This window comes from Ovis aries, chromosome 2 (assembly GCF_016772045.2).
Source record: "Ovis aries strain OAR_USU_Benz2616 breed Rambouillet chromosome 2, ARS-UI_Ramb_v3.0, whole genome shotgun sequence".
Taxonomy (NCBI): domain Eukaryota; kingdom Metazoa; phylum Chordata; class Mammalia; order Artiodactyla; family Bovidae; genus Ovis; species Ovis aries.
In genome coordinates, this window is record NC_056055.1 from 70,877,929 (window position 1) to 70,903,385 (window position 25,457).

Sequence of the window (25,457 nt, forward strand, 5' to 3'; positions counted from 1 at the left end):
GATGCTTAGATTAGGAAAAGACATGAAGTTTCAGAGGCATTCACTAAGTTCTCCCAGAATACTATCATTCAAAAGGAAGAAATACATGGCCTACATGATATTACGATTAAGTGAGTTTGTGATGTTAAATGACCCCAGGATGCAAACAGAGGTAAAACTGGAAAGGGGTGATATGCCACAAGATTATCCTATGAATAATTTTAATCAAGAACCTAGATAATGATACAGAAAAGCAAGATTATATCTTCTGATAGTTGGATGTTGGAAGGAATAAGACATCATTTTGGATGACAAAGTCCTTAACAGACTGGACAATGGGTTGACTTCTAACACCGTGAAATTTTGCAGAAACAAACGCCATGGAATTACCAGAATCAGCACTGTATAAGGAAAGCATGGCTTTGAGAGGCACCATCAACCACAAGCTTCACAGGAGGCAACAGTGTAACGTATGACTCACGCGTCACTAATGCGTCCGCTTGACTGCAGGTGTCAGGAACCAAGATGGAGGACAGTGAAAGCTCTGCTCTCATTTTCACTCCCCAGCCCACCCTTAGGTAGTGCATTCAGCTGTAAGTAGGTTGACCACATATGATAATATCCTAGTCAGGACAGTTTTCAGAATAAAAGGGTTTGCAGGTGATAAATGGGTCTGGAAAATGACTCTTGGGCAAACTGGGACCCATCTAGTTATAAGGGATATGGACAGATTGGAGGGGATTCAGAGGAGAAACTGGAGGAGAGGAAGGTCTCAAGAGAAGAGATTATGGTATATCTTTGAAGAGAAATGTTTAGCCTGAGGAAGAGCCAAGTGAGGTTTATATGTAAGCTACTCTGAGATATTCAAGGGGCAGCAAATGAAAGAGGTGTGGGACTTGTGGATTATGGTCTTGAGGGATTCTACTGTGAGGCATCAACTATAGAGAAAATGATTGCTTCTCAGGGGTATTTGAACCCAAGAGGAGGGAATGAACAACTGCCTTACTACAGAAACATTTTGGAAGCCTACCTGGGTCCATCCATCAGTTTCTGTTCATGTGCCTAGTTAGTTCTCCAGACAAATTGCAGTGAAATAGGAATCATTCCTTTTTAGTGAAATCCAGCTTCTTTTCTTTTAAAATATGGTTATAGTTTAAATGTATGGTGGCTCTTCTCTCTTTTTTCAAAGAAAGCTTCTTTTAAGGAAATTAGACATACAAGGTCTGTGATTCCCTGGACTCCTCTCTATAATTTTATATATGCTTTTTTCAAAATATTATTTAAATAATTTTCTTAGATATTCTTCTTTGTAAAGACCAACACAAACACCATATTACACTGAATCTAAGACATCACTAAGGGTTTAGAGGGAACATACCGCAACATAACAGAAGCTATTTATGACAAACCCGCAGCCAATGTAACACTCAAGAGTAAAAAGCTGAAAGCCTTCCCATTAAAATCTGAAACAAGACAAGGACACTCATGCTCACAATTTCTATTAAACATGGTATTGGAAGTCCTTTGGACTTCAAGGAGATCCAACCAGTCCATTCTGAAGGAGATCAGCCCTGGGATTTCTTTGGAAGGAATGATGCTAAAGCTGAAACTCCAAAACTTTGGCCACCTCATGCGAAGAGTTGATTCACTGGAAAAGACTCTGATGCTGGCAGGGATTGGGGGCAGGAGGAGAAGGGAACGACAGAGTATGAGATGGCTGGATGGCATCACTGACTCGATGGATGTGAGTCTGAGTGAACTCTGGGAGTTGGTGATGGACAGGGAGGCCTGGTGTGCTGCAATTCATAGGGTCACAAAGATGGACATGACTGAGGGACTGAACTGAACTGAACTGGAAGTCCTAGCAATAGCAATCAACAAAAAAAAAAGTATCCAAATTGGAAGGGAAGAGGTAAAATTGTCATTATATGCAGATGCTGCTGCTGCTGCTGCTGCTGCTGCTGCTAAGTCGCCTCAGTCGTGTCCGACTCTGTGCGACCCCATAGATGGCAGCCCATCAGGCTCCCCCGTCCCTGGGATTCTCCAGGCAAGAACACTGGAGTGGGTTGCCATTTCTTTCTCCAATATGCAGATGACATGGTACTATATACAGAAAAACCTAAAGACTCCACACAAAAACTACTAGAACCGATAAATGAATTCAGCAAGTAGTAGGATACAAGATTAACATACAGAAATTGGCTGCATTTCTTTATACTAACAATGAAATATCAGAAAGGGAGTGTGAAAAACACGATACCTTTTAAAATTGCATTTCAAAAAATAAAATATTTAGGAAAATCTGAAAAGGAGATGAAAGACTTATATGCTGAGAACTATAGAACATTAATAAAGGAACAAGAAGATGCAAAGAAATGGAAAGATATCCCATGCTCTTGGATTGGAAGATTTCACATTGTTAAAATGGCTATACTACCCAAGGCAATCTACAGATTTAATGTGATCCCTATCAAACTACCCATGACATTTTTCACAGAACTACAACAAGTAACCCTAAAATGTATATGTAATCATAAAAGACCCCCAAATTGCCACTCCTGAGGGGGAAAAAAGAAACAGGCGGCTTAACTCTCTTAGACTTCAGACAATACTACAAAGCTGCAATAATCAAAACAGCATGATATTGACACAAAAACAGACCTATGAATCAACAGAACAGAAAGGCCAGAAATAAACCCACACTCCTACGATCAATTAATCTTTAACAAAGGAGGTAAGAATATACCATGGAAAAAAGACAATCTCTTCAACAAGTGGTGTTGGGAAAGTTGGACAGCAACATGTAAATCAATGAAGTTAGAACACACCTGTACATCATACACAAAGATAAACTCAAAATGGCTTAAAGACTCAAATGTAAGACACAGTGCTGTAAAACTCCTAGAAGAGAATACAGGCAAGACATTCTGACAAAAATCACACCAATGTTTTCTTATCTCAGTCTCAAGGCAAAAATAAACAAAAGCAAAAACAAGCAAATGGGTATTAATCAAATGCACAAGCCTTTGAACAGCAAAGGAAAGCATAAATAAAAATAAAAGAAAACCTACAGCCTGGGAGAAAATATTTGAAAATGATGCAACCAGAGTGGTTTAATTTTGAAAATACACAAATAGCTCACACAACTCAATAACAGACAAAAAAAAAAAAAATCCAATCAAAAAAGTGGGCTGAAGACCTAAGTAGACACTTCTCCAAAGAAGACATACAGATGACCAACATGCACGTATAAAGATGATCAACATCACTGATAGAGAAATGTAAGTCAAAACTACAGTGAGGTATCACCTCATACCAGTCAGAATGGTCATCATCAAAAAAAATCTATAAATAATAAATGTTGGAGAGAGTATAGAGAAAAGGGAACCCTTCTACGGTGTTGGTGAGGATGTAAATTGGAGTAGCCACTATGGAAAACACTATGGAGATTCCTCAAAAAACTAAAAACAGAGTTGCCCTATGATCTAAAAACCCCACTCCTGAGTATATAACTAGACAAAACTATTTAATATAATTCAAAAAGATACATACATGCCTATGTCCATAGCAGCACTATTTACAATAGCAAGGACTTGGAAACAACCTAAATGTACATCAAGAGATGAATGGATAAAGAAGATGTGGTTCATATATGCAACAGAATACTATTCAGCCATAAAAAATAATGCATGCATGCATGCTCAGTCATGTCTGACTCTTTGTGACCCTATGGACTGGGGATCTCCAGGCTCCTCTGTCCATGGGATTTCCCAGGCAAGAATACTGGAGTGAGTTGCCATTTCCTGCTCCAGGGGATCTTCCTGACCCAGGGATCAGGCAGATGGATTCTTTTACCACTGAGTCCCACGGGAAGCCCCTCAAAAATAATTAAATAATGCCATTTGCAACAACATGGATGGACCTAGAGATACGACGCTAAGTGAAGTAAGTTAGAAAGATAAATGCCATATGATATTACTTATATGCAGAATTTAAAATAGGACACAAACTTATCTATAAAACAGACTCACAGACATAGAGAAGAGACTTGTGGTTGCCAAAGGTAAGGGTAAGTGAGGAAAGGACGAAGAGGGAGTTTGAGATCAGCAGATGCAAACTATTATATATGGGATGGATAAACACAAGGCTCTACTGCATAGCACAGGGAACTATATTCAATATCACATGATAAACCATAATGAAAAGAATATGAAAAAGAATGTGTGTATGTTTATATATATATATGTATAAAAAGTAACTTCACTGTACAGCAGAAAATAATACATTGTAAATCAACTATATTTGAATAAAGTTCTGATGAAAAGACACCATTGATTATAAAATGCATCACTATTATATAACATCAGAGAGAGAAAAAAAATGCTACCAATTAACTATACCCCAAATTTTTTCACATTTCAATTCCCACTTCCCTAGGTCAACTCAAAATTGTCAATTTGTTCCCATTTTCACGTGATATTAGTATCTTTAATGCAGTATTTCTTATAAAAGCAAGAACATTGAGAATGCAGTATTTCTTATAAAAGCATTCCACTATTATCTCTGGAATTTTCTCCCAAGCAACTAACACTTGATCTGAAGGTTTTGATGTTCCTGCTTTTTTGACCTAACCAGCAAACAACAAGAGTAAGTTTTAAAACAACTAGGATTTTATTCTTTGTTCAAATAGTCCTTAAGTTATTTGCTGACTGAAACAATGAGGAAGTGCTGTCTAGTTATGCCACCAAGAATAACAACAAAATTTGCTCTGCGTAGGCAATGACAGCTCCATCCCAGCTGGAACCCGGCCAACAGATGCCTGGGATGTTAAAATGTGACATATGGAGGCTTGGGATAACACACAGTAATTCCACCTCCCTGTCTACTTTTTCCTAGGTTATGCCCTTTGCCCACTAATCCCCTTCCTGCTTTCATTATTGGCCACGATAACCTCTGCCAGCTCTTGCTCCTGCAGCTGAGAGTCTCTTCAAGTACTCTCCTGGGTTGTCCTTATTTCTATTTTATGCCCAAGTTCATCTACTTTGGAAGTATTCCCCATCTTCTCATTTTAGTTAGTTTTCCATTATATGCCAATCAACTGATAGAACACAAAGCAAAAATGAAAAGGTCAGGCAAGATTTTGCATCTCAAAAGAAGACACACTTCATCTCTCCCTGTTTTTATTGAGCAGCACTATAAAGCTTTAAAGACATAGCTCTTAGGTCTTGCTGTGAAGTGAAATACTTTGTAGAGATTTTTAGACTGTCGATTCCAGTGGGGGTATCCCAAGACCTACCACTGATTCTTGGGGTTGGGAGTGGAATTCGGGGGTGGAGGGAGGAGAAGGAGGCACTTGTATTTTCAACAGAGCTCCAGAGGAATGTGGTACATCATCTAGGTTGGAAATTATGAAGAGGACATTAGGCATTTTCACTTTCTCATGTATACAAGGGTAATTCTTTCAGCAAACACCAACACAAATTTGAAACCAAGAGCTCTCACTCTAAGTGTTCAGTAAAAACCAATTCATATGGGCAGGCTAGTTTTATTCATCTGAACCATAATATTTGTACCAACCTATATTCAACATGTTTAAACTAAGGGGTATGAAGGGCTTTGTGATGACTGGGGAAGTGCATGGTGGGAGCACATCTGGAAACAGAGGATGAGATTTCCTTTTTCCAGTCTTGCAACAATCTCCAGTGCTGACTGATGCCACAGGGAAGGAGATCTTGTCCTCCACTCTAGCTACAGCTTTCCAGGGCCATTTCAGGAGCAAGATGATCTGGGCATAATTCTGGTTCCCTGATTTGAGGACAGTCTGTCTTCTGAGAGTGGAAGACTGAACTTGTGTGGGCCTACATTCAGGAAATACACAAATCCCTGCACCAAAGGGCCCAGGGAATGGTTTTTAGGGCTTCAGGGGAGTCCCATTGGGAGACATTCTCTCCCAATCATCTCCATTTTTAGCAAAGGTTCTACTGAATTTTAGGTAAGTGTGAAGATCCCCCATCTTGTGTGGATAAAAGTAGGTAAGCAGTGATTCTACAGTTGACTCCATGGCCTTTTTGGCCCAGAGAACTCAGAATGCAGTTTCCACACTAAAACCCAGATCGCCTCCCACTTACCTCTTGGATCCAGGGAACTCTTGCTCATTAACAAGAGTCTGAGAGTCACTGTCTCCTCTGAATTTCTTTTCCTTTTGGGCCCAAATCAGAGGCTACAAGCAAGAACACAGAGAAACAAATCATTGCAAGCCAGTGCTGATGGCTGCAATAAATATTGACACTGTACTTTTTCTCTTACTTCTTTGTACTGAACACATACTCTGTGCCTGGCCCTTTATCTACATCATCTCATTTACTCCTCACCACAACCTGTGAAACAGGTTTCAGTGGCCCCTAGTTGACTACACAGCGGGGAGAAGATGCAGGGTAAGCATCACCCATAGGGCCAGGCAATAAGGGCCAAATCCAGGAGTGAATCTCAGATCTGATTCCAGAGTTGAAGGCCTCTCACACATCGTTTGTATGTGAAAGGCAGTGAGGAAAACATAGATTGATGGAGGGAAGGAAGGATGGCTAGATAGATAGATACAAAAGTAATACTATGTAAACCCTTATAGATATATACATATAATGGAACACATATTATAGAAAATAGGTTGTGTTAAATGGGTATACTCCAAACGATTCTTTAAAATGTTTTGTATGTTAGAAGGAAAAAAATCTGAAATCAAGTATTGGGGAAAAAGAAGAAAGAGAGTAAGGGAATCAAAGACACAACCAATGAAATCTTCCTTCAAGGATCTGTCTCATGTTTCACTATTTGTTCTAGAATCTTAAACTCAGTTTAGCTTAACAAATAAGTATCGAGGCTTTACTATGTACCAGGCACCAAAACACCTGCCAGTCTAGGATGCTGAATTCATGGGAGGTGCTATTAGGACAGAAGACAGAACAATTCTGGGGTTCATAGCCAGCAGCTGACCCTAACTTAACCCACAATACAAGGCTAACTTTGATAAAGAGGGGTAATGAATAGGGGAAGTGCTATAAGAACATAAAGATAGATAAAATAACAACTGAGAAGTCTGGGAAAGATGCCTGGGAACAGATTAAATGTGAATTGTGTCTTGGAAAACAAGAAAGATATCAAAAGGTCTGAACTATTTTTACTCACAACACTTTCAACCCCAAACACATGGGTTTTTTCCCCTGACACCAGCCAGTCCTCTGATACCACTGGGGTGTCCTACAACGGATTCAATTCTGACACTATCTCCTGGAGGTAGAGTCAGATCCCACAAGGTAAGGGCTCAGTCCCTCCAAGAATGTCCCCAGTTTCGATGCCAACAGAAGGCTGTGAGCCCTTTGTTATACTTTGGGGGCACTTTTGAGCGCAGAGGACTCCATGTAACAGCTGTGTGCAGTGTGCACTCCACTCCTTGAGGCAGCCTCAGGCCCTCTGCAAGTTAGACACTGCTTAGCCATTTCTCTCCTGGGGTTTTGCAGTCTCCTTAGAAAGTCATGACAACCCAAGCTATCTGGGGCTTCTGTACTTACCACCTTTCCCTCTGAGGAGCAGGGTCAAAGCCTTTTTTTCAGAAGAGAGAGGGGCCAGAAGCTTCTAAGACCCTTCTCTGCTCCCATCTTCTCTCCCACCCACTTTCCTCCTCCTCACCTCCCACCGACATCTAAGAGCTCTTCCCCCTCCACTAAATCTAGCCCTCTCCTCACCTCCTACCAGCACACCTGGAAAACTGCATGTTCTCTCTGAAGCAAGATGCTGTGGTCCAAATTATCTTATAATTTCTAGGCCAAGTGCCATTAGAGTCTTGACTTTTGAAAATCAAAAGCTTTTTTCCTCCCAGTTCTTTGGTGAATCTCCTTTTCTCCCTGATACAATAAAGATGCCCGAATAAGGTTGATGGGAAAGGTTAAGGCAACAGGAGCCGCCAGAAGGGTGCAGAGGGGTAAGTCGGTTCCTATGTTAAAAATATCACCCTGCCAGTGTTCTCACCACCCTTTAAAGCTGGTTCATCCCTTGAGCAAAGGGCACAGTGCACTCTGCATCCTCCTTCATAATCATAACTCCTCCCTGTTCTTGTGTCTCTGAAGAATTTAAGTTCCAGGTGACCTGATCTAGACCAGGCTGCAGATGGAATCCCAAGGGAAGCCCAATCCCTAAAAATGATGCATCTCACACCTTAGAGTTACTTGTGACTCTCTGGAGGTTTTCTCAAGAAATTCAGTAGATGGATTCCCAAACTGCTCATCACCAAAGTGTATAATAGTTTTGAAATAGAACCATTTGTTTATGTGAGTTGTATGGCTGGTACGCCTGCCATACAGTCTTTGAAAAATTCTGACACAAGATCCTTGAGTTAGGGCAATATACTTTGTAAGTTTTCTGTGCAGGTCATCACCACAGAGAATTAAATATTTCTCATGGTCCCACCTGACCACACACAGTTGGTCTCATGCCCTGTTTGTGAAGACATCTGCTCCTTCTCACCCCTGGTGGCATGCCTTTGGCTACACACTGGAGTCCTTTCTTTGGTTTCAATTACCCTCTCTGGTTCATATGACAGTCCTCTGTATCAATCATGGGACCTGAAAAAGAAACAACTTGTCAGTTAAATCAGTCAAAAAATGCATATGTCTGAGAAAAATATCAACTTGATGCTTTCCTTCACCAACTGCTCACCCTAAGTAAGGACCTAGGAAGTTCTACTTCTGAAACCTAACTACATATTAGAGAAACCCCTCAGTTCAAGTCAATAAATACCCACAGGGCCTTTTTCCACCATAAACCCACACAGATAAAGTCAGATATGCCTCTTCCCACAAAGCAGAAACAGATTTTCCTTGTCATAAATTAAAATCCTCCCTTATGGCCATGGATTTATCAGCAGACTTGCTTATAATGGTCATCTTATGAATGACAGCTGGGAACAATAAATCATTCCTGTTACAAAGGCTGCTTGATATGGTTCAAAATGGCAGAATCTCTGCTAGAATGAACCTTCTCTGGACCCATAAAAATCCTTCTAGGGAAAAAGTGGAGGGGAGCAGCGGTTGCAGCAGGGTGGACACACACTTCCAGGATCTGAAGGGAAACATTCAGCAGCTTGTGGCTTCACCACCTTACATCTACTCCTCAACAACACCCAGAAGAGGTGTTGACCTCAAATACGCTGAGTTTTTTCACCCACTCAGAGCTGAACATTAACTATTGATATTCAACCAAACTTTTATTAGTGAAAAACAAGCCTAAGATCATCCGGGGAGTCTGTGTGTGCTGATACTGTACTCCTTCTGTTCCTCCTTTCCAGCAGGAACAGAGGAAGATTTTTACTTCAAAAATACAAATTTAAGGGACTTTCCTGGTGGTCCAGTGGTTAAAATTCCATGCTTACTCTGCATGGGGTGCAGGTTTGAATCAATCACTGGTCAGGGAACTAAGATCTCACATGCCCATATGACCAAAAAAACAAATTTAATACATATGACCAATAATGCTATACAATATGAATAAAACATTGATTGGGTTTTGCAATCCTGAAAGCAGTAAATTGCCAACAGCTCAAGCACTGATCACGTAAACAAGATCCTGAAATACATTTATTTAATTTGGTGTATTATCAATCACTTCTACTGTCTTCTTGGCACTGGGCAAAAATGCACAGGCAATTTCTCTCCCAATATCCTCCCAACTATCCCCAAAATAAAAGCACATGTTAAAAAAAAAAAAAAAACCCTCTCTCACCTAACCAGACATTTTCTGAGAAGCACATACAGTATTTTAAACTCAACACAGTACTCAGATCTGTTAAACATTTTTCAACACCCCTGAAAACTCCACTGAAGAAAGAGAATCTACATTCTTTACCCAGTCTGCCTGACTTAAAGTAGCATGAGGCTAGAATTATCCACATGTAAAGTTAAACAATGAAATTCCCCAAGTATATACAAGCTGTGAGAATCAATAACTTCTCAAACTAGCAAATTGGTTTCAAGTGTTTGGTTCACTGGTTACATCCAACAGATACGAATAAAAGGCTACCTTCCAAGCGAAAGAAAAGGGGGCAAGGAATTCTTGAAAAAAAATGTGTTCTCATCAGAATTCCTGTGTTTCATACAGCATGGATGGTGTCTGTAAAACTCTTTGGAAAGTTTTTTGCTTTTTTTTTTTTGCTGTTTAGTTGCTAAGTCATGTCTGACTCTGACCTCATGGACTGTAGACCTTCAGGCTCCTCTGTCCATGGGATTTCCCAGGCAAGAATACTGGACTGATTTGCCATTTCCTTTTCCTGACCCAGGGATCAAACCTGTGTCTCCTGAATCTCCTGTTTTGGCAGCTGGATTCTTCACCACCGAGCCACCTTGGAAAGTACGCTGGGACTTAAATTCAGGCAATCCTCTTTGTTGGAATTTTAATTTAAAAAGCTTTTCTCGGAGCACTGTGTACTACCTCATTTCATGAAAACAACTTACTGCCATGTAATTGCTTATATAATTTGATAACTTCGGGATTTCAGGTTTTCCTTAACTTTGCAACCAGATTATCTTTCCTAAAATGAAACATATTTCCTAGAAAAGTTTAGCTAAAGTAATTGGCTCTTCTACTGAGCTATGGACTCTGGGAATATTTGTCAGAAAATCTGGTCATTGAACTAGCACAAAGTTCATGTCCCTCATCCTTAGTCAGTCAGCCTGTGTTTTCTCTCTTTTCATTCCCTGAGTGCCTTTCACCCTTCTCTCCAGCAGTGTCTAACATCATCCGCATAAAGCTGACTTCACTTCCCTGCTCATTCTAATCTTTCTACCTTTGGATCTCCTCTTCTTTCTCTTAGGGTGGAATGTTTATGCAGAAATTCTACACTACTTCCATAGTCTAGATGCAAAAACACCTTCTTCCAGTGGAGTAAGCTGTATCTTCTACTCAAATGCATACACTTTCAAAGGGAACATACACAGAAGAAAGGAAAGGGACTTATGCTAGGCAGTCCTATCAGCTGGCTTGTGAGGCTCTTGTTCCCCTAAATGGTCCCCAAGGCTCCCTTCCATTCCCATCTTCCCAGTCCCATGCTCACTATTAGAATGGCAGACCTCAGGACATACCTGTCAGAGCATCTTATACAAAGTTCTGGAAGTTGCTAGTAATTGGAGTCCTTTTTCCTTCCATATCCCTAAGTCTCTCTCAAGGGCTACAGGGTCTTGGTATATTTCAAGGTTTGAAACTACTGTTTTAGTTTTGTTATTAATTTTTTGAGGCATCTCAAAAAAATTTCCACAGTGGCTATACTAATTTACATTCCAAACAACGGTGTGTGAGGGTCACCCCTTCTCTGCATTCTCTCCAACCGTTGTTATTTCTGGACGTTTTGATAATATCCACTCTAACAGGCATGAAGTGATAGCTCTTTGTGGTTCTGATTTGCATTTCTCTAATATGTAGTGATGTTGAACAGTTTTCATGTGTTCGTTGGCTATCTTAATTTCTTCTTTGGAAAAAAATGTCTTTTCCGTTCCTTTGCTCATTTTGTAATTGGGTTGTTTCAAGTGGCTATATGGCATCTACCATATAATACAGCTACTTCACTTCCAGGTATTCATCCAAAGAATATGAAAACACTAATCAAACAAATAAAATACCCACCGCTATGTTCACCCAGCATTATTAGAATAGCCACAACACGGAAACCACCTAAGTGACCACTGACAGATTAAAAGATAAAGATGTGTTTTGCACACAATGGAAAACAACTTAGTCATTTAAAAAGGTGAAATCTTGCCATTTGTTACACATGGATGGAACTTGAGGGCATTATGCTAAGTGAAACAAGCCTGATGGAAAAAGACAAAAACTTTGTGATTTTGTGGATATTCAAAATATAAATAACTAAACAAACATATAGATACAGAGAACACAGTAGTGGCTACCAGCAGGGAAGAGAGTTAGTGGGAGGGCAAATGGGTAAAGGGGGTCAATAGCATGATGACAAATGAAACCTAAACTTTTGGCAGTGAGGACACTGTAGTGTATACAGAAGTCAAAATCATATACATGAAACTTATGGTATAATCAAAACAATAATTTTAAAAATTTGAACTACTGTTTTAGAGACAGTACTTTCTAGAGTCAACAAGCCTTTGTGAGATATCCTAAGCATCCTACTAACATTAATTGTATTTTAGCTACTGATAAACATACACCTACTTGTAAAAAGGATTTTAGTGTTATTATTAATACTGTTCATGAGTAGCCTAGTACTGAAGAGAAACTTTGAAATTAAAACAACTAAATTTTATACAGGATGTGAACCAAGAACTTCCAGATGTTCAAGGTGGATTTAGAAAAGGCACAGGAATAAGGGATCAAGTTGCCAACATTCGTTTGATTATAAAAAAAGCAAGAGAATTCCAGAAAAACATCTACTTCTGCTTCATTGACTACGCTAAAGCCTTTGACTGTGCAGATCGCGACAAACTGTGGAAAACTCTTAAAGAAATGGGAATACCAGATCACCTTACCTGCCTCCTGAGATATCTGTATGCAGGTCAAGAAGCAACAGTTAGAACCAGACATGGAACAACAAACTAGTTCCAAATTGAGAAAGGCTGTATACGTCAAGGTTGTATGTTGTCACCCTGCTTATTTAACTTATATACAGAGTATATCATGTGAAATGCCAGACTGGATGAACCACAAACTTGAATCAAGATTGCCAGGAGAAATATCAATAGCCTCAGACATGCAGATGACACCACCCTTATGGCAGGAACCAAAGAGGAACTAAAGAGCCTCTTGATGAAAGTGGAAGAGGAGAGTCAAAAAGCTGGCTCAAAACTCAACATTCAAGAAACAAAGATCATGGCATCCAATCCCATCACTTCATGGCAAATAGACAGGAAAACAATGGAAATAGTAACAGATTTTATTTTCTTGGGCTCCAAAATCACTGCAGATGGTGACTGCAGCCATGAAATTAAAAGATGCTTGCTCCTTGGAAGAAAAGCTATGACCAACCTAGACAGCATATTAAAAGGCAGATACATTACTTTGTCGACAAAGGACCATCTAGTCAAAGCTATGGTTTTTCCAGTAGTCACGCATGGATTTGAGAGTTGGATTATAAAGAAAGCTGGGTGCCAAAGAATTGATGCTTTTAACTGTGGTGTTAGAGAAGACCCCTGAGAGTCCCTTGGACTGCAAGGAGATCAAACCAGTCAAACCTAATGGAAATCAGTCCTGAATATTCACTGGAAAGACTGACGCTGAAGCTGAAACTCCAATACTTTGGCCACCTGGTGCAAATAGCTGACTCACTTGAAAAGACCCTGATGCTGGGAAAGATTGAAGGCTGGAGGAGAAAGGGATGACAGAGGATGAGATGGTTGGATGGCCTCACCGACTCAATGCACATGACTGTGAGCAAGCTCCAGGAGTTGTTGATGGACAGGGAAACCTGGTCATAGGGTCCCTAAGAGACAGACATGACTGAGGGACTGAACTGAATCTTTGAAAAAGGGTTGGAAAATTGGAGGCTGTTTTGTTTTGGGTGTTTTCCTTTTTTTTCTTTTTTCTTGTTTTTTATTTCTTTTACCTTTCTACATATTATTCCTTCTACAAATGTTTCTTAGTCTCCTATTGGTCATCCTATGTATTAATATTAATGGCTAGGACTAAAACAATAGGCTAAAGCAGAGACTTCCTGCCCTTGTGAAGCTTACAGTCTAGTAGAATAGAGAGATGACCAAATAATGAAAAAAAAGTTTAAAAAAAGTTAAATAGCTACTATGACAAAAGGAAGAAAGTAGACACACAGTGCTCCACTGGGAATAATTGATCTAGTCAGAGAAACCAAGGAAAGCTGGGTAAAGGTGGCAGAAAAGAATGTTCCAAGAAAGGGAACAACTGTGCACAAGTCCCATGGTGGAGGAAGCCTGGCACCCCAAGGAGCTGAAAGGCTGTCCAGGCGGGAGCATAGACAGGGTGGCAGGTGGGCACAGATGAGGCAGATGGGCACACGGCAGCTGCATGTTACACAGCTGCAAGCTGTGTCTTGCTTAGTCATGTGACTCTTTGCAACCCCATGGACTGTAGCCCACCAGGCTCGTCTGTCCTTGAGATTTTCTAGGCAAGAATACTAGAGTGGGTTGCCACTGCCTTCTCCAGGAGCTCCTCCCTGTACGGCTTTACGGGGAAGAGCAAAAGGAAATCACTTTAAGGTGGAAGGAGTAATATGATCAACTGGGCATTTTTAGAAGATGACTCTAGTCCCAGTGTGGCAAAACGCTGGTGGTCAGCAGTCCACTTACAGAAGGTCACCACAGGAGTCTTCACAGGAAATGATGGATGGAGACAGACTCGAGAGGTTTTTGGGTGGGAAAAGCGACAGGATGTTGGGGGATGGGTTGAATATGAGGGTTGATGTTCAGAAAGCATCAGGTTCTCACATATCCCATTTTAACTATCTGGTCCTTAACTTAATCCTTGACTATTGTCTATGGTCTTTAGACACTTATTATTTTTCTTTCTGCATGTTCTCACTTCATCTTGAATGGAAAATTCCTCTTACTTCAAAACTAACAATGTACAGAGCCCTTCAGCGTTATTCTACCAAGCCCCCCAAATCTATTTTTAATAAAAATGTAATTCCCATTTGATTTATGTTATAATTCTTAAACTAAGTTTGGTCTCTCCCCCTTAAATATTTTTATGTTCAGTAAAACTTCCCTCACTGAAATGATAAATTTGAATTTTAATATAGTGGTAGAAGACTCTTAGTTACATGGAAGCCAACCTTGAATCAACTCAAATACAAAAGAGAATGGTTTATGAACACATGAGGGTGCCTCACAGATCAAATGCAGAAGTGCAACCAAGACTGTCCATTCCAGAATGGGCTGGAATCCCTTGGAAACTTTACTCAATATTCTGTTTGCTCCTTTCTAGATGCTGGCTTCAGCTTCTTACTTTGAAAGTCCAGCTTTCTCCAACATTCAGTCTATAAGACAGCTCTATTACAGTTCTTATATTTTTATATTCTGGGTTTAGCCACAGAGACTGACCCTTAGCCCCTCAGTGTCCCAATTCCAAATTTCAAGGAGGGGAACTTGGCCCTGATAGAGTCGGGTGATCAACCATGGTCAGTTAACTATGACTGGATGTGGGTGGGTATAAGAATTCAGGGAACAAATAGCCAATGCCAATTCTGAGTTCCCAGAGAACGAAGAATTGTTGTGAATTTGGCAGACACCCCATGTGGAGAAAGAGGGAAACAATAGCTCCTTCACTTCAATAAATATGTGCTAAGCACCCATCACATACCAGAGGCAGGCTAGGCTCATGGACGCAAAACTAAGTGCAGCTAATTCCACCTTCAGGGAGTCTAACACCCCACACTGCCTATGAATACCCTGGTCTCCATACATGGTCACTAATCTATACCACATATCTAAAAGCTCAGTGTACTATATGGAACCCACATGCAGGATTTCATTCTGTGGAATCAGCATTTAGCGCTTATCTTGGACAAAAGCAAAACATTTGCAGACAAAAAAAAAGAGTTAAAGTTCCATTTCCAGTTGTTGTCAGATGCTACTAAGCAGGATAAAATAAAAAATTTATTAATGCAGATAACTTTGGCATTTCTATTTACCAACATTCATCTATCTCCAAGGGATAAATGTATCTATCTATGTATGTACCAGTAGAAGAAAAAAGTGTTAATTGAAGATCTACAGCCTGGAAGTCAAGTTGCTAGACAGGCCCGGACCACAAGTGTAGACAGCACATCAGATTCTGAGCTGGAAGACCCATGTCTCATCATACCAGCTCTGTGACCTCAGGGGGCCACACACCCTGAGGAGCTTTACCTATAAAGTGAGGCTCTTACCTCCCTAACAATGGCAGCAGAGGGAAGTAGGAATTAAAAGGAAGAGTAAGAAGGTAGAAAATGAAGCACTGAGAAGGCAGTCCAAATAGGAATGAGGACCAAAGGGAAGAGAAAAGTGGTCCAGGCCACATAAAGATTCCTTCCAGACCAATGTCTGGTGACCAGACAGCTAACCCATAGGCCATGAGCTTCCAATTTCTCCATGCGTAACGTGGCTGTCTCTTTGCAGGTTGAGTTGTGCTCAGTCTTTCTTTTTCAAACAAAAAGGAAAAAAAGCTACCTAGTTAATGTAGTAACTTTCACCTATGAAAAGAAATGTTAATATTATTTCCTTTGGCTTCCTTTTCCAGCCCAATTTTCCCTTCCCTCCTATTGCCTCTCAAACCTTTCTTTTATGTTTTCATGAGAAGCTTAAATTCAAATTAGCTGTCTCTCTGGAAAGCTTTCATCTTCTCTTCAGTTTCTTGAATTATTGTCCTCTATTAGATTTTATTTTTGCCTTTTCAGACTTCACTAAACCTCCGTTCATTTGCATGAGCATTGCTGTCCCTTTAAAGGGCTATAGATATTTGAGCCTTATACAGGCTATCAGGACTTCCCTTATGGCTCAGCTGGTAAAAAATCTGTCTGTAATGCAGGAGACCTGGGTTCAATCCCTGGGTTGGGAAGATCCCCAGGAGAAGGGAAGGGCTACCCACTCCAGAATTCTGGCCTGGAGAATTCCATGGATCACAAAGAGTCGGACACGAGTGAGCGACTTTCACTTTCACTTCTCGATGTTGTTTTTGAGTTCCTTTTTTAGAAGATCTTTTTTGATGTGGACTGTGTTTAAAGGCTTTATTGAATTTGTTACAATATTGTTTCTGTTTTATGTTTTGTTTCTTGTGGCCCTAAGGCATGTGGGATCTTAATTCCCCAACTAGGGATCCAACCTGAACCCGCTGTATTGAAGGCGACCACTTCAAAGCACTACAGGAAAGCTGTCTGTTTTTGAGTTTTCTATTGCTATCTCAGTACAATCCAAAATGGACAGCAAGTGATATTAAGCTACTTTTAGTTTAATAAGTAATGAAAACATCATAAAAACATTTTTTAATTTTAGAATTCATTCCTCTTTTATTTAGAACATGCCTTCTCAATGATGATATTATCCCAAGAGGATGAAAACTGACTCATGTGGCAAAAAATCAGCTTAGATATCACAGTGGTTTGTGGCCCTCCCAACCCTGACCCTCTTTAACTACATAAACAGATATACAGCACACCTGTAGCATTAAAATTTCATGGTGGGAGAAAGCAGTTAAGGAAAAAAGTGTCTGCAAAGGCACCTCAGTGGGGAAATAATTCTTTAAAAAATTTTAAAGGTTGAGGAAAACCTATACCTGTATAGCTTAGTTTACTAAAGCATTAAACACAGTCTTTCATTTAATCTCCACAAATCCAAGTGAACAGGGTACAAGCAACCTCTTTTCCAGATATGTAAATTGATGATCAGGGAGCTTCCTTCCTTATTGTGCAAGTGTGATGGCCAGTTCCCACTCCATCTATGACAGTACAGCTCATATATTTCTTTAGAGCAGGGCTCCTCAACCTCAGCACTACTGACGTTTGGGGCAGGATAATTCTTTGTTGCAGAAGACTTTCCTCTGCAATGTAGGCTGTTGAACAGCATCCCTGGCTTCAACTCAGTAACATCCCCTCCACCACCACATCCACGAGTGGGGACAACCCAAATGCCCCCTGGGGAACCGGGTGGGGAAATCACTCCTGGCTAAGAATCACTTATTTAAAGCCTATTGATAAAAAGAGACTACCATCTACTGTTTTTATTGTCATGAGAGCTAACAGCTATGGAGCTTTACCAAAATACCAGTTATTTCATACATACTGACTCCTTTATTCCTCCATTAATGCTATGGAGTGGAGAATAGCATCCACCATGCCTGTTTCACAATAAGAAAAACAACTTGGAAGAACTATAGTCATTAAACTGTGAAACTAGGATATGTAGATGCTGGAATTGCACTTATATCACTGCTGCTGCCGCTGCTGCTAAGTCATTTCAGTCATGTCTGACTCTGTGAGACCCCATAGATGGCAGCCTATTAGGCTCCCCCATCCCTGGGATTCTCCAGGCAAGAACACTGGAGTGGGTTGCCATTTCCTTCTCTAATGCATGAAAGTGAAAAGTGAAAGTGAAGTCACTCAGTCATGTCCAACTCTTAGCGACCCCATGGACTGCAGCTCACCAGGCTCCACAAAGAAGTGTTTAAACTATTGACCCAAGTATAGCTATTTGGTTCATGGAAAATAATCTACATTATGATTATAATGTTGACTTTGAATTTAAACCCAGAAGTTGCTGCAAATGGAAGTTTCCATTTTATGTATATACACACACCACATCTTCTTTATCCATTCATCTGTTGATGGACACATGGGTTGCTTTCATATCCTGAGTATTGTAAGTAATGCTGCTATAAACATTGGGGTACATGTATCTTTTTGAATTAGTGCTATCTTTTTTTTTCCTGATATATATCCATGAATGGCATTGCTGGGTGATACAGCAGTTCTATTTTTAGTTTCTAAGGAACCTCCATACTGTTTTTCATAGTGACTGTATGAATTTACATTCAACAGTGTTGTTCAACAAGGTCCCTAAATTCAAACTGCTTACACATTAGCAGAAGAGAAATACCATGTCCACAGTTAATTGGAGATTAGACTGGTGGTTCTCAAAACTCTAATTCTCTAATAAGACTGAATAACCATTTCCAAATTTTCAAGGATAATTAAATTTAGAGAGAGAATTTAAAGTATTTTTGCTTTTACATTGTCCTTAAGTGTTGGATATCTGCCTTTTCTTGTTTCTAATAAAACTATAAAAAGAAAAAATATGAACAAATGAATGGATAGGAAATAAACATTTGGATCAAAATTTGGAGACTGAGTAGCTTAATGTACTTAAAGTATTTTGTGGACAAGCTAGTCATGCAATTATATTATTTCCTGTTTATATGATAGAATTAAATATGAGTAGTTCATGACTTCCAAATACTAAATAAGATTAAACTAGATTGATTTCCAGAGTGGGTTCTGCCTCTCATTTTCCTTTACAGCCCCTAGAAACAGGCATGGTATACAAACCCTTTATGGTATTAATGGGTTTATTAATAGTTAATGAGCACAATGAAGAAAGAATCTTGAAAAGAATAAGAAAACAAATGATATGAGAATTCAGAGGAGAGACTCCAGAGTGAGTTGATGAGATGGACTGGCTAATTGTTCACTAAAAAATTTCTCTTTTTTTCCTCCAGGTCACATAAAGTTGGAGATTTCCCAGCATGCCTTGCACCTAGGAGTAGAAATATGATTGCTTTACATTCAAGAAAATGTGGTCAGAAGGTAGGACCATTACTCAACTTGGTCCATAAAACAAATTGACTGAGAGGAGAGGATTTTGAGAACTTGTATAGGTGGAGCCACTAGCTACAAGTAGCCAGGCTCCCTGAAATATCACCTGGAGGAAAACTGCCCAATCAGCAACAGTGCTGTGGACAGTTCATGGGGAAGAAAAATATGTGTTATATTAGGTCACAGGAATTTGGGAGCTCTTTGTTGTTTTCGTTAGCTACCCTGACTAATACATTTGGTGCAACGTGAAGCCACCACAGTGCTCAAAACAAACCATGACACTAAAATCTTTTTCAGATAAGCTGCTTCATAAAATTTCTAACTAATATTGCCTCTGTTCTGCCTCTAGAGACAATAGTACCACTGTTATTAGGTTACAGTTGAAGAAAGCTGGGTGCTGAAGAATTGATGCTTTTGAACTGTGGTGTTGGAGAAGACTCCTGAGAGTCCCTTGGACTGCAAGGAGATCCAACCAGTCCATTCTAAAGGAGATCAGTCCTGGGTGTTCTTTGGAAAGAATGATGCTAAAGCTGAAACTCCAGTACTTTGGCCACCTCATGCAAAGACTTGACTCATTGGAAAAGACCCTGATGCTGGGAGGGATTGGGGGCAGGAGGAGAAGGGGACGACCGAGGATGAGATGGATGGATGGCATCACCAACTCGATGGACGTGAGTCTGAGTGAACTCCGGGAGATGGTGATGGACAGGGAGGCCTGGGGTGCTGTGATTCATGGGGTCGCAAAGAGTCGGACACGGCTGAGCGACTGAACTGAAGTATATGAATAAAATACAAAGGTCACACCTGAAATAAGATTGTGGGATAAGAAAATTCCTTTGAACCAACTTTTCAAGGGAATTTTGGTTGAAGGGAATGAAACACTTTACAAAACAAAAAAAACAAAAAAAACCTGTCTTCACATCCATGTATGTTTAAATACGACAAAGAGCATGCTTGTTTTCACAATGGGTAGGAGATAAACATTAACATCCGGAAACACAGCAAGAACAAAAACTTGTCTGTGAGAAAATATGAATCATGGTTGCCCACCAGACCCAGAGCATTTAACCTAGATGCCACCCTGTCCTATCCCATGCCATCCCATTTCCAATTAAGGCTTCTCAAGCACCTACTGGGTGTGAGTCACTGTGCCTGTCACCAAGGACATGAAGATGGACGAGGCAGCTGCTGTACTCAGGAGATACTCTGTTCAGGAGACAACTGTGTACATAATCAGTTCTACAGTGTGAAATAGACATTTCTAGTCTATCCAAATAGGGCATTCAGTTCAGTTCAGTCACTCAGTCGTGTCCGACCCTTTGCGACCCCATGAATCGCAGCACGCCAGGCCTCCCTGTCCATCACCATCTCCCGGAGTTTACTCAGACTCACATCCATCGAGTCCATGATGCCATCCAGCCATCTCATCCTCGGTCATCCCTTCTCCTCCTGCCCCCAATCCCTCCCAGCATCAGAGTCTATAGTGATAACCAAAAATCAGTGCTTACCACTACCTGGGGTGACTTCCCACAGGCAATGCTCCTCAAGTGTCCTTAGCACCCCTCCCTTGAAGTGGAAGCTTCTTTGACTTGACTCCAATTATATATATAAATTAACAGCCTTGACTGAACACTAGCTAATTATCCAGATATGAAAATACAATATGCAAATGACACCACCTTAATGGCAGAAAGTGAAGAGGAACTAAACAGCCTCTTGATGAGATTGAAGGAGGAGAGTGAAAAAACTGGCTTAAAACTCAACTTTCAAAAAACAAAGTTGATGGCATCCAGTCCGATCATTTCATGGCAATAAGATGGGGAAGAGGTGGAAACAGTGACACAGTTTACTTTCTTGGGCTCCAGAAACACTGTGCCCAGTGACTGAAGCCACAAAATTAAAAGATGCTTGCTTCTTGAAAAAAAAAAAAAAAAAAACTATGACAAACCTAGACAGCATATTAAAAAGCAGAGACATCACTGCCAGCATTATGGTTTTACCAACAGTCATGTGCAGATGTGAAAGTTGGACCATAAAGAAGGCTGAGCACCAAAGAATTGATGCTCTCAAATTGTGGTGCTGGAGAAGACTCTTGAGAGTCTCTTGGACAGCAAGGAGATCAAACCAGTTAATCCTAAAGGAGATCAACCCTGAATATTCATTGGAAGGACTGATGCTGAAGCTGAGGCTCAAGCTCCAATACTTTGGGCACCTGACGTGAAGAGCAGACTCATTGGAAAAGAACCTGGTGCTGGGAAAGATTGAAGGCAGGAGAAGAAGGGGGCAACAGAAGATGAGATGGTTGGATGGCATCAGCGACTCAATGGACATTGAGTCTAAGTAAACTCCAGAGATAGTGAAGAACAGGGAAGCCTGGAGTGCTTTAGTATTCATGGGGTCACAAAGAGTTGGAAACGACTTAGCAACTGAACAACAACACAGTGCTATTGTCTATGAACTTACTGTTAATGAATCAACAAAATACACTAAATATGGTATTTTTAAGCAGAAACACAAATAAAAACAGATTATGTATTGACCAATTGATAAAAAGGTTTTGACCAGAGAACTACAGGAAACTAACCCTGTATTTCCCCAGGGAGCAACAGTTCAGGGATTTTATAGGGCATAACTACTATGAATAACAAGACTTGAATGCATCTATTTTACCAGTTATTTATTTAATATATCACTAAGTACCCACGGATAGTTATATTATGGGTTACAATCTAACACTATCATTAATTTATTGCTCAAACTGTTCCATCCTTAGCTATTGGGAGAGTAACTTTAAAATGGAAAAGTCTAATAGTGACTCTCTTGGCCAGGCAATCAAGATCAACATCACCTTGATCTTGATTGGTGATGATCAATCATCAATCAACATCGCAGTTGTTGTGATATTGAATGTATGGTGCAATCTGATGTACTGAGAGAGATGAGGAACCATTTCTGTGGTATTCTTGATGGGGACATCAGTCTAGTCATAAGATTCCAGACAGGCCTGAATCAAGTGTCATGCCACAAAATGATCTATACTCTTTGGAGGTGTCAAGGTCATAAAAGACAAGGAAAGACTGAGGAACTATTGCAGACTGTAGGAGACCAGGGAGAAATAAAGGTGTGGAATCTTAAATTGGATCTTGGGAACAAGCACAAGATCATAAAGACATTAGCTGGACACTTCAATGTGAAGTCCAAATGCAGTCTTTAGTTCATGATACTATCCTGCTGTTAATTTCCTGATCATGATAATTATACAGTATAATTATAATTATACATGTAAGATGCTAACATTGGGGTATGCTAAGACAGGGACATACAGGAATTCTCTATTCTTATAATTTTTCTGTAAATCTAAAAGTAATTCAAAAGTTGACCATTGGATGGTCTTGCATACCCATTGCGTGAGCAAGTTTTAGAGTTGGGAGAAACAGCATCTCAGAGACTATATATAGGAAAGTGTTCAATTTTGCAGAGTCTTTCTAGATTGAAAATCCTTTGGGGAATGGTGGAGACAATAAATACCTTCCTGCTTTACAATATTAACAAGATTTGGTTCTTCCAAGACAGGAGACTTCATTCTCAGCTGTTGACCTTGGGCAAGCCACAAACATAGTTTCTTCTTCCATTAATGAAAGGGCTAAAATGAATAATCTTATTCTTATGTCTGTTGTATAATAAAGTCTTATTATTCTAAATTAACCTTGTTATTTAGCATTTCAAATCATATACTGTAAGAATATCCTTTAAGAATGCCTATTTATTCTGCTTTCTTAGTAATAAGTAGCAGTGGTGACATCTCACAAGAAATACAGGAATTAAATGGCAACAGTTTGAAGAAATTCTGCAGACGTGCTCCCCAAAGCCCATTTAGAAAACAGATATGGTTTACATGTTCACAAACAATGTAAATATATCTAAAGAATCAAGAATTATGCAGCCCTCTAAAATGTGTAAGTCACTAAACCATTATATAGAAAAGCAGATTATAAATGTGATAATGATTTCAGGTAACATTTTCCAACATAAATATTTTTAGATGGACATAAGGTAGACCTTCTAATTATAGTCCAGAAGAATATTATTTTAGAAGACATGAGTCACTAACAGAAAGAAATACACTTTATATACTGATAAAATATAACATTCAGAACAAACAATAAAATATTTATACACCTTGAATCTACTTTCTATTATAAAGGAAATAGTTTTGTCAGATGTTGCCAAATTGGCTGAGAACTTTGACTTCTGGTCATGTCATAGTTAATACCGTTGGGGAAATATTAGGAGACAGAAATGAGATAGAAAACAATGGATTTGATATTCATGAGTGTGTAATGGCCACTTTTACAGGGCAATAGGAGTGAGTGGAAAGAGAAGTTGAACATGACTCCTTCATGGGTTAATGAGATTTCTCCTCTTCCCTTTCCACCTGAAAATTCATCAGCTCACTTAGACGGTTAAAGAAGGAATGAGAAATGAGGAAAATGACTAGAATGGAGTTCAGTCTTTGGCATTTTATATGGGTTATAATTCCCTAATCCATTTTATAGAAAGCAAAAAAGGTACTGTTGAGAAATTAAAATTTATGTGTTTGAACCATTATTAATACACATTAAATTATTTTTCTCAAAGATAACCTAGCTTTAAAAAATTAATCCTCTAATTGCTAATAAATTTAATTAAAATAATGAAATCTAATGAAGTAGAACAGTAGCCAGAATAATATATCATTAATATCGTGGGTTCCTCTCTGCCTACATTTTCATTCTTACTTACTTTGGTCAAGTAATTTCATTCTCTGAGCCTTATTTCCTCATTTAACATGAGAACAATGGGTCATACTTCATAGGATTGTAATGAAGATTAAGTGAAATTATGTGCATAAAATGCTTGGCATAGATCCAGTACATAGTGTAAATATAAGCTATTATAATGCAACTTTTTATAGAGAAATTAGATGCAGGTGTATATATATAATTAACATATAGATGAAGAAGACAGGAAAGAAATACAGCAAAGTATTAACAGTGGTTTTCCTGCATGGTAGGGTTATGGGTGATTATATTTTCCTTTATTAGTGTTATTCTGCCAAATTTCCTAGTATTTCTTCTATACTCAGGAAACTCATGTCGTCTTAAAAACCAAATACAGTGAACAAGACCTGTAAATTGACATATACATTCCTTTATGTCCTTCTTCCTTTTCAATAATATATTATCTAGTCATTTCTGAACGAGGAACAAAGATGGGTATGGACAGCTCACTTCCACTTGATCATAATTAAGCTGGGATATAAGGAGTCTTCAAGGATAGGAATGAAATGATAAAAATCGATGGGAGAAGGTGGAGAGATCCAGGGAGCATCAGATCTTGAAGAAACAGAAACAGGAGAGGATGAACTAAGAGAAGGAACACTGCCCAAATTCTCACAGACCAGAGAGGCTGCCAACAGAGCATCAGAAGAAAGAAAAGACTAGATACTTAGTGCGGAGTGTCTTTATGCAACAGTTATCCATCAGAATTGTTTTTAACCTATTGGATATCTTAAAAGGAAAAGAAGAGCCTACTGTGGCGAATGACCCTTGCCATGCCATGCCACGGAGTAACCATTCTCGATGGCTCTTTTCCAATCATGCTCACAGGTTAATGGTTATTTGTATTTCATTTCAAAATTTTGTGATGAGTTATGGCAATGTTAATGGTATAAATTGCCTAAGGATGCAAATGGAGGGGGAGAAAATGGAGAAACAAGGATTCAGACTGCTTCAACCTGGGTTGACTATCTGTGACCACCAAGGTTCTCAACAGTCAGCGAAGTGTCTGGAATTAGATTTGCAAGGATTATTCAGTTACCACATTTGTGAATTAAGGAAGCCAATATTCTTATTTTACCAGCTTTCCAACTTTCTTAAAGTCTACTAAAATCATTTAAGACAAACAGCTTTACAAATGTATGGTTAGCAAAAATCTTTCTTGTGAGTCTATTTCCCTTTTGTTGACTTTTTTCCTGAAGAAATTTCCAGAATATACCAGATTATGCAATAATATTTTTTATAAATGAATATTTCTAAATAAAATACAACTAGAAATGTATAAAAAATTTTGTGAAGACACTTCTGACAGTGTTAAGGATTCAAACAACCAACAG

The 25,457-nt window shown here is 39.4% G+C and overlaps 1 long non-coding RNA gene across 3 annotated transcripts in view; it reads right to left on the bottom strand.

The window, feature by feature from the left end:
* Positions 1-25,457, bottom strand: part of LOC105607964 (uncharacterized) — a 185,836-nt gene that overhangs the window by 88,831 nt on the left and 71,548 nt on the right. For all 3 annotated transcript variants that reach the window (XR_009599232.1, XR_009599231.1, XR_009599233.1), the window contains exons 7-8: positions 8,440-8,594; positions 6,108-6,199 (exon numbers count right to left, since the gene is read on the bottom strand). This is a non-coding gene — a long non-coding RNA (uncharacterized LOC105607964). The remainder of the gene's footprint in view (positions 1-6,107; positions 6,200-8,439; positions 8,595-25,457) is intronic.